The 13,153-nt window shown below is 40.8% G+C and overlaps 1 protein-coding gene across 4 annotated transcripts in view; it reads right to left on the bottom strand.

Annotated features, from left to right (window-relative positions):
- The window catches only part of NIPBL (NIPBL cohesin loading factor), a 150,462-nt gene extending 137,697 nt beyond the window's left edge, over positions 1–12,765 (bottom strand). For 2 of the 4 annotated variants that reach the window (XM_082074258.1, XM_082074256.1), the window contains exon 1: positions 12,351–12,761. The gene's annotated coding sequence lies outside the window, so the exon portion shown is untranslated. Of the gene's footprint in view, positions 1–12,350 lie in introns of all 4 variants that reach the window. The other 2 variants (XM_082074260.1, XM_082074257.1) reach the window with 2 other exon arrangements.
- Positions 12,766–13,153: the final 388 nt, after the last annotated feature.

Consider the following 13,153-nt stretch of genomic DNA (forward strand, 5'->3'; position numbering starts at 1 on the left):
CAGTCCTCTCAGTTCAGCCATTGCTTCCTTAGAAATTCCAAGCTCCTACCCTCCCACCAGTTCCTGCCCTTGAAACTTCCACTCCTTCCCCATTATGTGTGAGTCCACCACTCTTCTACTCCATGTGTTCACCCTTCCAGCCATCTGCAACCTCAGTTCTTGTCCTTTCCACGTTCAAACAAATCAGCACTGTGGATAAGCAGGAAATGGGCACCAGAAAACCAGGAATCTGTGTGGGATTACGATGGATCCTTGGATTCCCTGATGGAGGGCAAGGGAACAGAAATTAGCCTTGAAGATATTAAGGCCTACCCGTCAGAAAGATGGGAGTAAAGGAGTATCCGGAGATGTTAAGGATGTGCCTGTGAGAAAGAAGGGAGTAAAAGAGTAACATTGATGAGCAAAAGTAGCCAATGAGATGTTACTGCTGTAACTTGTAACCAATAGTGAAGAGACACATTAATGGGTAAAACTGTATAAAAACGCACTTGTGCCAATAAATGGCATCTACTACTTTCATCCTGGAAGAACTTGGTCTATGTCGTTTGTCCATCTAAACCACGACATATGGTGACCCCCATGTGATCCTGCATGAACAGGGCCTCGCATGAAGAAGAGACAGCGGTGAAGCTGTGGCAGCCGAAGAGCTGTGGAGATGGAGCCTGGTACAGCTGATAGAGCAGCAGGGGGGAGCTGCCAAAGGTCAGGATCCTTGAAAAGACACCATGCCAAGAGTTGGTGAGCTACTGGGGGGTGGAACTTATCTAAAGAAGAGGGTACTATATTATCTACATGGAAGTTGCTTCTGAAGAAGCAAGGTATTAGCCTTCTGGAATTGACTTTACGAAGGACATTACTATGGGGCAAAGCACTACCCAAAGATCCAAAGAAACAACTGAACTGTTAACGACATGGCACTTGTTGCTAGAGACTTTGAGAGGATTAAAAGAGCAATGGGAACAGGCAGAGACAGTGGAGAGGGGTGGCTTCCTGGGCTAGATTTGAAAAAAAAAAGTGCATTGTTTTGAACCCCCCTGTTACTAATGATTCTCCAGCACTGTTCAAGTCCGCGTTATTTGATTACTTGGATGAGGATGAGGGTTAGCATCATTTTCTTGAAAAGTTAAAAGGAAAAGGAGTATGTGTACATGTTGCCCCGAGATCAGATAAAAACCGTGAAACACTCGAGCAAAATTAGACCTATGCAATGTAATAGCTCTAGATGATTTAGGACGGAACGATGGGGATTCGTTGAAAGGGGCAGGTATCCCCCAACTCTTAGAACAGACACTAATTGACACACCACAATTACAGGCACTATTAGTTTCTGAAATCCTGAGGCAGTCAACAGACCTTGCATATTAAGGTATGATAAAGGTGCCTGAAACTGACAATGCAGCCAAATAATTTACAACTATTAATCAGGGTCCCAATGAGAATTACATGCAATTTATTGGTCATCTTCAAGAGGCCATCAATAAGCAGGTTGAAAACTTAGAAGCTAAGGATGCACTAGTGTTGAAATTAGCAGTACAGAACACTGCAACAATTTAAATTTAGGTATGCCAAAAGCTGTGCTGTTAAGAAAATCAGCTAGTGCAATTTACAAGGACATAGATTGCAAATTAAAAAAATCAGATTTAAATTTCACAAATGGTGAAAGTCTTTAACATCAGGTCACAGACCATACTTGTATCTGGTCTGGTCCTACATACTTGCACAGTTTTTGTTGATGGTTCTGGGAAGTCTCATAAAGCTGTAGTGGTCTGGTGTGAAGATAACAATTGGCATCATTCTGTAAAAATTACTGAAAGTTCAACCCAACTGGCAGAACTTGGCGCAGCTTTACATTACTTAGAGCTTTTTAAGGAGGAACCTCTAAATTTGATTTGTGATTCTGAGTACGTAGTCAAGGTCCAACACATGTATCTGATTCTGAATTTTTTTTTTTTTCAAAAACAAAAAGAAGGAGAAGTAGGGGAAACACCACAAAACCAATTGTCAAAAGCATTGTATGTGATGAATCACTTATATCTAAGTGGTGCAGCCCAAATTTGCCGTGTGATGAAACACTTTGCAAGTATGACCCAAAACCATGCTAAATCAGAAAGAATCTACATTATAGTCAAATCACTAGTTAATGGTCAACGGAAAAGGCCACATCAATTGATAACCTGGGAGAGAGGCTATGCTTGTGTCTTTACAGATCAAGGGCCGCAATGGTTGCCAGCACGAAATGTGAAACCTGTGTTATCTTCCTGACGATGACTGTGTGGTAGTGGTAGTCAATGGTGCGGAGTCTAGTTGGAGGCCTGTATCTAGTGGAGTGCCTCAGGGGTCAGTACTGGGGCCAGTATTATTCAGTATATTCATTAACGATTTAGACGAGGGAGTAGAGTGTACTATCAGCAAGTTTGCTGATGACACTAAGCTGGGAGGAGTGGCTGACACGCCAGAAGGCTGTGCTGCCATCCAGCGGGACCTGGACAGGCTGGAGAGTTGGGCGGGGAATAACCTGATGAAATTTAACAAGGGAAAGTGTAGAGTCCTGCATCTGGGCAGGAACAACCCCAGGTTCCAGTATAGGTTGGGAAATTACATATTAGAGAGCAGTGTAGGGGAAAGGGACCTGGAGGTCCTGGTGGACAACAGGATGACCATGAGCCAGCACTGTGTCCTTGTGGCCAGGAAGGCCAACGGCATCCTGGGGTGTATTAGAAGGGGGGTGGTTAGTAGAACGAGAGAGGTCCTCCTTCCCCTCTACTCCGCCCTGGTGAGACCCCATCTGGAATATTATGTCCAGTTCTGGGCCCCTCAGTTCAAGAAGGACAGGGAACTGCTGGAGAGGGTCCAGCGTAGGGCAACAAAGATGATTAAGGGAGTGAAGCACCTCCCTTATGAAGAAAGGCTGAGGGAGCTGGGTCTCTTTAGCTTGGAGAAGAGGAGACTGAGGGGTGACCTTATTAAGGTTTATAAATATATAAAGGGTGAGTGCCACGAGGATGGAGCTAGGCTCTTCTCGGTGGCAAACAATGATAGGACAAGGGGTAATGGGATCAAGCTGGAACACAAGAGGTTCCACTTAAATTTGAGAAAAAACTTCTTCTCAGTGAGGGTGACAGACACTGGAACAGGCTGCCCAGGGAGGTTGTGGAGTCTCCTTCTCTGGAGACATTCAAAACCCGCCTGGACATGTTCCTGTGTGACCTCACCTAGGCGTTCCTGCTCCAGCAGGGGGATTGGACTAGATGATCTTCTGAGGTCCCTTCCAATCCCAAACATACTGTGATACTGTGACTGCTGCAGCTGCTTCATTTTGGATGCCTGCACAGACAAAGACTAACATGTGGATTACTTTAGCCAACATGACTGACCAGGACTCCATATACCTAGCTATGGCATCTCAGGAAAACCCGTTCCACACATGCTTGGTTGGTATCCCCCTTGATTACTACAGCAGCATCATACAACTGTTTCAAAATAGTGGTTGGTGCAAGGGCATTGCAATGAACTATAAAAATACCAACATGGCACTTGGATTAATTGCCTCCCGGAAGTAGATGTTGAACCACAGGAACTGGAATTGCTGGCATCTATGCCCATGGACGCTTGTATCCAGCTGGTTTGTGAAAAGTGTCAGAACAATATACAAGAACATAAATGGATAAAACTGCAAAACGTTAATGCTACCCTTGGTGACTATAGAAATGAAACTCAATGACGTAATGCCTCGCAGAAGAATCCAAGGGGTATCATTGATAATGTGGGACAGTGACCCTAAAACCTCCTGTATGTTGTATTCTTTATCTGTGGAGGTAGAGCCTGGCCAGGAATTCCTTCTAATGCTGTTGGAGGACTATGTATTTTGGGATGATTAACTCTCTTAATGCCCAATGTATCTATGATAATAGATCACAGAAGAGCAAGATAGGAAAAACACTTTTTGCATGTATATGAGTCAATATGTAATGATAATATAGATTTTTGGGACTCGGGATTAAGGGTTTTAGGATCTCTTGTACCTGGTGTTGGCACAGCTAAAACTTTAAATACTTTAGAAAAATTAGGATGCTGGTTAGCTATGCAAACTTCTATGGCTTTAAGTGGACTTTTGTTAGATGTAGATTCTGCCAGACACGCTACACTACCAAACAGAGCTGCAATAGACTTTTTGTTATTAGCTCAAGGACATGGGTGTGAAGATCTTGACGGGATTCGTTAAATAAATTGTTTAGTGGCTGGGGGCTTTCAGGGTTGTTGTTATCAGTAGTGAAAACGGGACTGATTGTCTAGATGATTGCTGTGGTTGTGTTACTGATGTTGCTATGCATGATTTCTCTGCTGCAAATGGCCCTGCAGCAGACAATGAAGGCAATTTTTTTTAGCACAAATACAAAAAGGGGGAATTGTGGGACTACGGTGGGTCCTTGGATTCCCTGATGGAGGGCAAGGGAACAGAAATTAGCCTTGAAGATATTAAGGCCTACCCGTCAGAAAGATGGGAGTAAAGGAGTATCCGGAGATGTTAAGGATGTGCCTGTGAGAAAGAAGGGAGTAAAAGAGTAACATTGATGAGCAAAAGTAGCCAATGAGATGTTACTGCTGTAACTTGTAACCAATAGTGAAGAGACACATTAATGGGTAAAACTGTATAAAAATGCACTTGTGCCAATAAATGGCATCTACTACTTTCATCCTGGAAGAACTTGGTCTATGTTGTTTGTCTGTCTCAACCACGACAAATCTATACCACATCTCACTGCTTAGAACTGTACTTATTAAGAAAGTCCTATAATGCATACAAAATTTTTCAACATTAATGCCTACAATCAGAGAAGTCAGCTAGTTTTTCAGACACTAATAACTTCCTCAATTTTTGGACAGGTTTTCAAGTGGCAACAAAACACACATCCCTAATGCAAAAAGTCACCTGACCCTCAAATTTTAAATTCCTTTCCCAAAGAATGGGAGTGTTCAAATTACTTGAACAAAAGGCAATTTTTTTTTTTTTCCTCTAGCCTGACCCTTACGAGCCAGTGAACTATCTGGGTTTTAAGCTTTATTAAAAAAGTCAGTCAAAGGGCAGTCACCCAGCATACAAAATTTCAGCCCAACTGACTGAAGTTTAGTAAAGTCAGAAGTAAAATCAGTACCTTTAAACAGTGACAGGAAACTAAAGAGGAGTCACTACCAACCCTACCTGTACAAAACAAGCAGGGAGCAATGTGCATTCTTCAAGTCAACTAGTAACTCTGTTATGCAATGTTTCGATTTCTTGTAACTGCCAAATTTAAATAGGATACACTGACATTTTTCTGTGTTACAGGTTATGTCTCAACATGAGTTTTTAAGGAAACTGCCAGGAAGAACCAATCACCACTGAGCATGCTAGTAGAAGAAAAATCCATTTCTCATTATTTAAAATAGAGAGGGGAAGAGAGGGGGAAAAAAAAGAAAGAAAGAAAAGAAAGAAAAAAACCCAAAAAACACACCAAAACCTAGCATCCAGGTAGAAAAAAACAATCATATCTCCTTAGTCTGAACTAGAAATTCAACAAATTAATCATCAGGCAGATTTTTAACTTTTCTTTCAGGAAAACAATAATAAATTTTCTTTTAAAAATAAGTTAAACTGATTTTTACATCTCCACAAAGCACTCCACATGAGCTCTCATCATTATTAGAGTCTTACAGAAATTTTCCCAGCTTTTAGACTACAAAAAGCAGATTGCAGATCACTTTTGCTACAAGTGCTAAGGTAGCTGCTGTATGTAGCATCTGGTGAGGTCTCTTGAAATTTTCCCTCCCACCCTTAATATCCAGAAAGTATAGCTGAAGAAAAACAGAAAGCAATACATCCGAATGGAAAATAACGTGCACAGAAGGCCTCTACTAAAACCTAAGACTTGAAAATAAAATTTCAGACAAGAAGTATTTGTAACTTCATTCTGAATACCTAGGCAACATAGAGGAGAGATTCTTAGATCAAAGATGAGAGACAGGGGTTGCACTATCACAGACACAGGTTTACAATCAAGAAGCCTGAAGAACTACATAATATTAAAAACAAAAACAAAAGAGAGAAAAAAAGGTTAATACTATAAACACATGCAATAAAGTATTAAAAATTGTCACAATGATGGTTGCTTACACCTACAATTCAGTCTCTTGTGTATTATGATAGTCAATCATTAAATTATCATACACTGTTTTTTGTTATTCACAGGATCTCCGCCTCATATATGCCACATGACATATTATGTCATGAAACAAACTATTAAAAGGAAATGTCTTCTACGGAACATTACACTTTTTTTACTAATCATTTTGAATAAAACATAGTTAATAAATCCAAATGATTAAAAACACTTTTCCATCCAACAGATCTTTTGCTGGAAACTGCAATTTATAAAAATCAAATCTGAAAAAAAAACCACAACAAAACAACAACAACAAAAATCCAACAACTTATTTTCACAAAAAACTGCCATCACAACTGAAGAAAGAAATAAAAACAAAGGAAAAAAAGACTGAACACTACTTATTCTACCTGTTCTACAATATACTCGCAGCCTCTGGACCACACCCAGAGCATATAACACAAAAAGGCATATGGGGGGGGAAAAAAGCTCAAGAACTTCTCTGCCTGACACTGAGTAGACATTTGGACCAGGACTTTCTACATCCCAAAAGCAGTGCTTTGGCTAGGAATACACTTGCTGCACCTCAGAACAGTCTTGCTTTCCTAACAGAGCCGTAGAGCAGCTGGACAATTGCCTGACATTGCAATGAAATGGTCTGACCACTAAGCTGCAGAGGTTTCCGTTCAACCAGTTTACATCAGGCTGCAACAATTACCAGTTTAATAGACAGAGTTTTATCCCTAACAGCCAATAACCAATGCTGAGGATACCCTCCAGAGTTGCTAGTTCCTGTTGAAAGTTACAGAGTAACATTTTGAATCTCTCCAATATTGCAGGCAAATCACCTAATTACTTGTGGGATTTGGGTTATTATCTACTTGTTGTCCCTGTTCTTTCTGATAAACTTTAACCGATTTAGGGTTCTTCACAGTATGGTGGGTAATTCTTTTTAATTTTTCAGGAAAAGAAATCTATTATTTTCCAGCTGTTGGCATGATCAAGGCTGTTGAAACTTAAGAGAAGCTTAAGGCCATCAGCAAAAACACCATTCTGTACTTCTTAGGGATCCAGCATGAGAAACAATGAACCTGATATGTTGAAATGCAGGGTACTTGCAACCAGAAATAAACTCAAAGAAAACAATGTTATGAACTTACTAAGTGCTGTAAAGTAACTCCAAAATTCTGTAGAATAAAGGATGTCAAATTAAACAAGATTTATAAACACTTTTAGAACTTACTATTTTGACTCTGTTTCAGTCTTCCATCTGTAAAATGGAAATAATATTTTACAGATGTGCAAAAACAACTCTCTAATGTTTGTGAAATGCAGATATTTATTTGAGATCATTCCTACAAATTAACAGATAAAAACACTTCAGCATTCACAAAAGATTTGGATGATTACAGCAGGTAATAAGGCAGCATGCTGTACACTGAATGGCAAAGAAAAACAAATATATAGACTAGGTTATAACAGTATACCAGTCAGCTGGCATTTCCCATGCACTGTATGAGGCATTGAATTTGGGCTGCAATGGTAAGGGGGACAACAATAATGTAGTTAAAGGCCCAGAATATGGAGAAGGGGGGTGGATTATGTTTGTTTCTGTAATCTTAGTCTGCTTTTTCTTTATCTGAGTCCCTTGCTTTACAGGCTAGCGTTTTTTAACACTGCTTCTCTAAAATGCATTGCACATCTATACATACACACTGGTACAAAAAACAAAGCACTTCAAATCGAACCACAGTAATAATGTGAAAATGTAAAATATCTACTTATATAAAGAATTCTGAGATCTCTGATTGTAAAACCATTTAAAAAACAACAGATACAAATACTAGAGGCCATAAAAATAAACTTTTCTAGAACTTTTTCTAACATGAAAAAAATGGTCTTCAGTGTTAGGTTTTTTATTTCGAAGTTATTTGCATAAACCAAGTAGTCACTTTCAAGTACAGTATCAACAACCGTGTTCAATTTGACTGGAATTCCTTTTAATTTCTACATACATTTGGGCTAAAATCCTTTCTCCATTCCCTTTTGCTAGTGAAATTTTTCCATAGTGCACAGTAGGGACAGGAAGTCAGACACAAATCACAGGTCCTGCACAATCTCCTCAAACACAACTGCTGGGGTGCAGCAGTTGTCAATATAAAGCACTTCTCTCACACGTACTTTGGGGGTCAGGATCACCTACTAAGAAGTATGCTGGTAACACTAAGAAAATAAAAACACAAATACAGACGAATGATATTAAAGATGTTTAGCATGCAAGCCTTTAACAATTGTCATTTTAAGAGGGCTTCCATTAAAAAGGATCATTATTGCAATAATACACAGGTATTACCAATTTCAAGCATTTCCTTGTAGGTATCTCTGTGCAAAGTAGTGTTCATTACTCCTGATTCAAAATCAGAAGCTAACCTAACCTGTACTACTTCTACTAAAGTCATATGGAAAGCAAGATTGAAAATAAGCGGTATCATATTGACATGGCCAACTTTTCAAATGTTAAATATTTCTAGTGATGTATTTTGTGGCCCTACATAGCTACCCTAACACTGGATGACTCACCTCATACATACCAGAAATCAAATTCTAAATCTATTACTATTCATGATTTTCCAATTAAGTGTGCCCATAATTGTTGTCAAATGTCCACACATTCTATTATACACTCCTCTAGAATAATTTCTAGAAAGTATAAATATCTGAATTTCAGATTTAATTTCTTCCCTAGGCCTAGATATTCAGAATAGTGTATTTTTTCTAATTACAGCTATTATCCACTAACTTTACACTTCTTGTGCAATATTCACAAGGCAAATGTTAATACAAATCCAATATAATGACTTGAACACTTTGTAATATTATATAGACATAAAGTATCACACTTGCCATGAACACAAAGAAAATTGCAATAGAAAACTTTTTATATCAACGCCTGTCTCAAATCAATTCAGAGTTTGATTTTTTCATCTAGTATCCTTCAAAATATAGTTACTTATATTGCATAGGAATAAATGCATGAAATAGTTAGGCCTAAGGCTTTATTACCTTAACCACCATACAAACACAACAACAAAAATTGGTTCTATCCCAAGCAAATTAACTACCTATTGCCCTGTTTCTTCAAAAGTCATATGAACATTAACAGAGTTTCAAACATGCAAGAAGGTGACACAGGGGTACCTGTACACTTATACAAAACGGGTATCTGCAAATGGTTTTAGTAACGCAATTTTGCTTCTCTGATCCTTCTGCTTCTTCTACATCAAAATTTAAACATTTCAAATGTAAATATATATATATACACACACATATTTTACTGGTTTGCCTGTTCTTATGTCTTTATTTTTTTAAGTATAAAAACAGCTTTAAAAGACATCAAAAGGCCTCAGAGAAACATTTTTGATGGAATATCTTCAAGTAAAATGTTTAAGTTGAGAGGAAAAAAAATAAATAAAACTTGTATACAGGAAACAAACTCAAAATGTACAAGACAGTCAAAAGTAAAAAACAGAAGATAACAATAAAGTATTTCTCTTTCAGTTGAAATAATTATTACAACAAACGTCTTGAGAATAATTAATTTTGTATTTCTGCAACATTGATAAAATAACTACATACTCCTTAAGCAGCTAGCTGCTGTGATAAACAGTGGACCAACACTAGGAAAAAAATTACATAGTCTTGCTTCACACACACACTTAAACGTGACCAAAAAAAAAAAAACCCAACCTAAACCAAAAATAAGCCATCATATAAACACTTCCAGGTTAAATATCTCTGTCCACTAAATTTATTTTTCTGAAATAAAGAAATTTACAACTACATAAACTGTGATAAGGCAAGAAACTAATGATTAAGCACAGATGGCTCTGAAGAGCAAAACCAAAAAATTCATTACAAATCACAAATAGCATCTAAAATTTCACTCTATAAAGACATCTATTTTTCATACAAAAAAACTGCACGCTTTCTGACTTAAAAAGAAAAAAGTGTCATAAACACAACCCTCACAAGACAAACTTGACAGGAGCTACGTAACTACAGTAGCTTATTTCCCATTCATATCTGGTATATTTAAAGCAAAACTCCTTAAATGAAAAATAAGTCAGAGAAGTCTATTATTGTTAGCTTAACAAACCCATTTCTGTTAAAATGAGACCTGTTTGAAACAGACGACAAAAGAATTGCTAGAGCTCATGTCGCTTCCTGATGATGAAAACTACCCAAGAGCTACAACTAGTTCTGCACAGTCCTTTCTTTCCTGTGAAGCAGAGTTACACTCGGCCTGTACGCATGCTACAGACCAAAAGAAAACACAACAAACACAGCAATTCTGCTGCTGCACACTGAGATAGGGACAGTTAGAGACAACTAGTGGCTCCTCCTGCAATTCACAAAGTTTAAAAATAAAAAGCTGCTTTTTCGACAGTGTAAATGGTTCCTCTCTGCGCACGTAGGCCTGAGGCCCTGTTGCAAACAGTGTCTAACAGGACCAGGCAGCACAAAGACAGGAATGGGAGATTAGTGGGAGGGAGGGAGGCCGGGATTGGGGCTCAGCAGGATCTTGAGGCTTTTTAAAATTCAAACTGCTCCCTGACCAATACAAATCACGGACATGCTACTGACTACTACACGGATTTACAGCATCAAAAACACGCCTTCTACGTGACAGCTATATTAACTTCACCCTTTTAAACATGCATCAGGGCACTAGGAGGCATGATAGCACAGTTTTATAACAAAACTCTAACACAATACACGAGAAAGTTACTCTATTGGATACATTAACCATTTATTATTACAACATATCTAACTGAACAACTAAAAACCTGCTGAAAAATGGAAAAATTATGTAATGTGAATACTTGTTTGCCATTTACAAATTTCCTTTCTTTACCAAAGATTAAACTTTGTATCTTAAAATTTGCATAAATTATGTAATTTCTGTAGCAATAGTTTTACTAGTTCACAAGGTGTCTGCTTTAAATCTGCCTCAATTTTTGGTAACACTCACGACTCTACCACACATAAATCCGAGCTTTACTTCACTGCAAATTAGCTACCATTTACATATAAAGACCTGACACTTAATCAAGCACCATTTACAAAACACATTTGACCTGTTAAAATGACACCTAATTACATATTCAAACATCATGGACTTGAACAGCCAATAACAACCTCAGGATCTCAAAGTGAAATGGCCTGACAAGAAAGGATGACACTTTTTAAGCATTCCTCACTTTTGACTTTATTAAATTTCGTTTGATTTTCAAGTACTTTGAGTAAGAACTCATCTTCACCTTGGTCCCTTGAATGTCATAAACACAGCACTATACACACAATCCCTCTCGCGTTTTCTATTTGTTAGAAGCATAAAATAGTGTTTCTTCTGAATTTAGTATGTATTCCTGTAACACACACAGCACATAGACACTGAGATCGTGTGGAGCACCTGATACAATATATTTGCCTATCTGTATTTCCTGGGTCTGCAGGTGTCTGTGTTGTATCAATCAACCCACAATCTACTAGTTTTATGCTATAAATATACTAAGTGATTAACACACTAACCAATCGTTACATTATTTAGAGATTAAACCTCTGCACACTATAAAATCCGTATGCATTCGAACTTCTGAATGTTCAGAACACAGTTGGTTAAAAGAAGGCAACAGCAAGGAGAGCTGGTATTTTTGTTCCTGGGTATTTACATTGTCTCCCCTTATTTCTCCACTTACTCCTTCCCCACTTCAGAAAGCTGTCTGCGCTGGGACCTTCCTTCCTTGCCTCGGTGAAGTTGTAAATATGGCACAGGATCAGTGCACATTTGCAGCTAATTGTATTGTTTCCTCCTCCTCCTGCTCCTCTCCGGGTTGAGGCCTGTCACTGAGAAGCCGCTTCGTCTTTCTAATCCCCGAGCTGGAGTAAAGGCGCTGGCCGGCGGGCCTGCGCTCTCCACCGGGCCTGGGCCTTCCAGCAGCCCGGGAGGAACCAATCTCCTCCACCAAACCCGAGTGAGCAGGAAGGGGGGCTGCGAATAAACACCTCCGGTTGCCACTTATTCCCCTCTACCCCGGATAACAGCTAATCCCCTCTGCTCCCGGCAGTGCTGGGCCGCCTGGGCTGGGAGGCCCGGCCCGCTGCTGGAGAGGGCAGGGAGGGGAAGGGGAGACAAGGAGGGGGGATTACCTGAGCAAATCGGCGTCTGAATCCAACGAGAATCCGAGAGAGGGGGAGAGAAATCCGCCCCCCTCCCTCCTCAGAGGAGCCGCCGCCGCTGGGCCGCCGCCGCCGCCGCGGAGCAGGAGGAGGAGGGGAGATAATATAACAACAATAATCCGGGCCGGGAGGGGGGCTGGCTCCTCTTCCGTCTCCTCCTCAGTGCAGCGAACATGTAGAGCCGGGGGGTGAGCGGCCGAGATAAATCCCTTCCCCCTGATCCTGCTTCACAACATCAACCGGGGCCGGGCCGCGCCGAACCGGTTCCGAGAGACACTCCGAGCCGCGGCGAAGCAAGGGGGTGGCCGGGGAAGCAGCGCTGCCAGGGGGCCGCCGCCGCTCCCTCCGTGTGCGGGAGGGCGGGGGAGGGGGCAGCCTGGGCAGGGTGAGTCGGTACCGGGCGGGGGGGATAGGGGAGAGAGGAGGAGGGGGAAGGATCCTGTGTGTGTCTCTCTCGCTCCCTCTAAGAACAAAATGCCGACCGGAAGTGCAGCTGCAGGAATGACTCCCTCCACCGGCGCCAAACACCAACAGCCTCCCCCTTTCCTCCACTGCCTCCTCCTCGCCCGCTCTCTCCCTCGCTTCACCAGCGCCGCTTCCGCTGCCGCCACTGCGCTTCTCGGAGCCGCCGCAGCTGGAGCGGCTCCCTCCGCCTCGCCTCGCCTCGCCGCGGCGTGGCTGCCTCTGCCCTTCTCACCCCTCCGGCCGCCGCCCGAGTTTCTTTTTTTCACCTTCTGGTGTGCGGAACGAGAGCGGAGTTTACGCTTAGGCCT

Source organism: Streptopelia decaocto, assembly GCF_964273445.1.
Source record: "Streptopelia decaocto genome assembly, chromosome: Z".
NCBI classification, from domain to species: domain Eukaryota; kingdom Metazoa; phylum Chordata; class Aves; order Columbiformes; family Columbidae; genus Streptopelia; species Streptopelia decaocto.